We start from the raw sequence: 4,690 nt of genomic DNA on the forward strand, positions 1-4,690 counted from the left end.
CACAGTGTTTCTCTTTCACTCATCAATTGATATACGTTAGTTAAAAGAAGTAAGTGCTTTCATATGAGTGTCGTGGTACCTAACAAGTTTTTACTGATTGAAGACTGTTTTATGCTCCTTAAAAGTCAGTGTCGTGGTACCTAATAAGTTCTTACTGATTGAAGATCGTTTTATGCTCCTTATAAAAGTCAGCCTTGCACAACATTAGATCGTAACTACTTCGCTTGAAAGTTTGCATACGGGTAAATACCGCAAAAAGAATTTACCCATAATTTTGCCTGGCCATTAAGTACAAATTCTGCAATGCTTGGGAAAAGTGGCATAAGTCAATTTCCACAAAAAGTTGTTATTAATTTATTGACAACTTACGGAACATCTGCTCCCTTGGAAAAAGAGACATAAGTATTTCTCCCATTAGAATAATTCATACAGAAGAAAATCAAATCGACATAAATCAGTCTGAAGACAGTTTTTTCCTTCTGTAAAATTAACATTTTTGACTTGTGCCACTTTCCCCGAGCACTATAGAATTGTAATGTAAAAATAATATATTTTACCAGTAGCATGTGACGGCAACATGCTATTGAAAAACATCACATTTAATGTATTGTCTACATCCAGGGCCCTATTATATATAGAAGTATAGTCCATTACATTATTAGTTATTGATATGATATATATATATATATATATATATATATATATATATATATATATATATATATTTCTCAACATATTCGGTCCTGCTGACCATTCACAATTCTGTATACGGGCCAGTCCCTTACTTACACTATTTACAGCTTAAACACAGACGTAACGTGACCTTAAAACCTGCTCTTACCATGCCTTTCATGTCCCTACACTTTCACTTAACCTTCCTCCTAATTTATCCCCTTCTTATCCTACTTCACGTCTCTTATTCTCAGCTACACTTAAAAATATTCTTACTAGTTTTCCTATTCAACTTCATTCCCCTTTTCTCATAGCTAACTAAATACTTCCTTCTTGTAAATAACATAATACATTTAAACTTATTAATATAGAAGATCTAACCCTTGTTGACTATTTCAGTAAAGACATAACCAATTATAAATTCGCTGTCTTAACACTTCTTACACATCACATTAGCGCTCGTACCTTGGAACATTGTTATCAGCATCTCGGAGCACAATACCACATCACACATTGGACAGTTTTTGGACTCCTGTTCGGTGCCCGTGGCACGATCCCACGAGAAACTTTTAATCAACTTAAACAATTTAAAATTTCTGATGCAACGATTGATGCCATAGGATCTCATGTGTTAAAATCATCCTTAGCTGTAATTAGTAATCATTTGTACCCAAGAAACTTTTATTGTAAATGATTTCCTATGTTTTCTTATCATTTAGCTCAATTTTTTTCTTTCAGATTGCCACATAATTGTTTTTAATCATTATTCATTATGAATTGATTAGTAGGTCGATCTATTTAACCCTTATTTAGGGTGGCTTTTGTTAATACAATATATATATATATATATATATATATATATATATATATATATATATATATATATACAACATGGTCTTGAGAATCCACTGTTTAATCAAAACAATTCTATAACATTGAAAAAGTGCATCAGTTCAATTCCATTTTTCTATTATATAAACCCACTGATACATCATTTCCTCAGATTATGGACTGTTTTTTCTTCCCTACTGCCCCCTCGTTTTGCACTCCTAACACACTTTATACTCTCACTACTCCCCTTCTACTCCCCGCACTTATTTCACTTCCTCTTTCACAACTCTTTTCTTTCGTTGATTCAACATTCTTCTCTCCCCTCTTCTGCCTTTTATATTCTCTCCATTTCTCGACTCGTTTAAATTCTCTAAACAAAATTCGACATCAAATAACCTCTATTAATTTTAAACTTATCCTTAATTATTTTTGCATAATGCTCGTCTTTCCTAGCTGCTTTCATAAAGGGCACTAACACCTTCCTTCTACACCTCATCTCGTATTCAATATCTTCCTCTATACTAATGCTCGATTCTTTTAATGCTCTCTTATTATCTACGATCTTCTCTTTAATCATCCGGTTTGCCATTCTGACCGAAATGGGTCTATCTTTCCGCTTTCCATTCTAGACACCTCTTTCACTTGTTCATTTCCAATGTCATTACCTAACCACTCCCAGCACACATGCACTATCACTTCATACGTGTTACAAGATTGTTTTTTTACTTGCTTTTCAATACCAAAGAATATTAGGTTGCTCCTCGTTTCTGTTATTCTAAATATTTCACCCTTTTTAATAGATTGTCTTCCTTCTGTATATCTTCCAGATATACCATCCATTCTCAACATACCCTTCGCCTCACTTTTTACTCACTATGAAACGGCTTCCGTATACTACTACACTTTGCTAAGTTAGCAGGTTCGCGGTCAATCACGTCTAACTCGGCTCTTTGCTGTTGAGAACGGCTCACCAGTGCTATCTAGTGGCAGGGATTGTAGGCAGCGAGGATGACGGGACGAATAGCGCGTTGAACTGTGAAATGAGCTTTGTTCTTCTACAAACACATGATGTCGTAAGGATTATTCTCATTATAGTTGTACACAATGTCAGTTAAATGTGGAAATGTTTGTTCTGTGTTTCGTAAAAACTACGCCTAGCAAAATATGCTAGATGTTTCTTCAGATTTCCAAACGATAGAGATTGGGGGTAGTCATATAAACACCAGTAGAATATTACTTTTCTGTCACAAGATTATTATTATTATTATTATTATTATTATTATTATTATTATTATTACTGCTTCTACTCCCGGTACTACAGTTATCTGCTTTTGTCTTTTAGGTGTGCCATACTCATATAATAATAATAATAATAATAATAATAATAATAATAATAATAATAATAATAATAGTTTTATTTTCCCTGGCAGAGTTAAGGCCACCAGGCCTTCTCTTCCACTCAACCAGGATCATATAGGTAAATTAAACGCAGACAGACGTTAGTTAGTGAGGTTTAATAAGGCGCGTCAGCTACTATCGCTATTTGCGTCCTTATCTAAAATTCTTTTAAAAACAAAACACAATATCATAAGCAAATGCTGTAAACAGTTCTAGACGAAACGTTTAAAACTAGAAGGGCAGAATATCTGTGCGAAAATCACAGATCACTTTTGATTATCGGACTTCAATAACCATAATTCGAAACATTAGGGGTAAGTATTTTTAGTAGGTTATTTTACGACGCTTTATCAAAATCTTCGGTTATTCAGCGTCTGAGTGAGATGAAGGTGATAATGCTCATGAAATGAGTCCGGGGTCCAGCACCGAAAGTTATCCAGCATTTGCTCATGTTGGGTTGAGGTAACGTGCCCCGACCGGGAATCGAACCCGGGCCACCTGGTTTCGCGGCCAGACGCGCTAGCCGTTACTCCACAGGTGTGGACAGGGGTAAGTAAAAATAGAGTGTAATAAATTGGAAAAATATACCGAAGTTTCAAATCAATCGTAGGACTGTTAATTTTTAATGTTCTGTTATTAATAACAGACTGAAGATAACAGTTATTCCTTTACAGAATATAACAGCTCTTTTTTTTATCCAAACAGTGTGTCTTGGAATGCGTAACATAAAAAATTGTGAATTGTTGATTTTTTCATAATAAGTGATTCAGGTAGTTATTCGGAAAAATAATTTGCCTAGTCCTATACTTTAAAGGCATTATTAATATTTCACTAAATTAAGATCATTTTTTTGTAATGCAAGAAATTATAAAAGATAAAAACTTGCTCAAGCGGAAATTACAGCTCTGAACACAGCATGTTCAAATGCCGATTTAATTAAAATTGTTCAAGATGATGAATTCATTTGTCACAAGTGTGCTTAAAAAGAAGGAAATAGAGAAACGATATTCCAGTTAACATAAAAGTTTTTCCTCAACATTCCATTAATGTTCACCTCAAGGCTAAAGATTTATAAGAAGAAAATTATGTTTACCAAAAGTTAGATCTCTCAAAAATTGACTTCATGAATTTGGTTTAGGCCCCTATATAAATCGCAACATTCTACAATTAATTATTAAAAATAAAATTCGATATTTTACCATTGAATGAAAAGGTTGTAACTATTATTGTTGAAGATAAAATGTCATTGAAGGAAAACATAACTTATAATGCTAAAACAAACACTTTGAGGGGTTCATTGAAGTAGACAGGCCTAATCAACAAACTTCAACTGAAGTAAAAGTTTCAGAAGTACCATTTGCAAATTAAGCAATGGTTTTTATTATTCGAGGTATGTTCCAAACTTTTAAAGAAAACTAGATTTAATTTACTTTATATCAAAGATACAATATCTGCAGAGATTTAAAATCACATCTGCTTGTTGTAAAAGATAAAATACAAGATACAGGCTTTATCCCTAAAGCAGAAACTGTATCTTCACTGGCAGATATTTCAATGTGCTAATAAATTGTTACATCAAAAATAAAATGGATAACCATTAGTCAAGAAACGAAATACGCAATGTATGAAAGTTTCTAAATTCATGCACAACTAAATCATAATTACATTTGAAAATACTAGAATTGTTTCATTTCATTTCTATTCCAATAACTTGTAACGTATTACTAATTTAAAATGTTGTGAACCTTGTGACTCTAAGTAATACTATTGATTTGCATTTTCTTATTGA

The sequence above is a fragment of the Periplaneta americana genome, chromosome 14 (assembly GCF_040183065.1).
Source record: "Periplaneta americana isolate PAMFEO1 chromosome 14, P.americana_PAMFEO1_priV1, whole genome shotgun sequence".
Taxonomy (NCBI): domain Eukaryota; kingdom Metazoa; phylum Arthropoda; class Insecta; order Blattodea; family Blattidae; genus Periplaneta; species Periplaneta americana.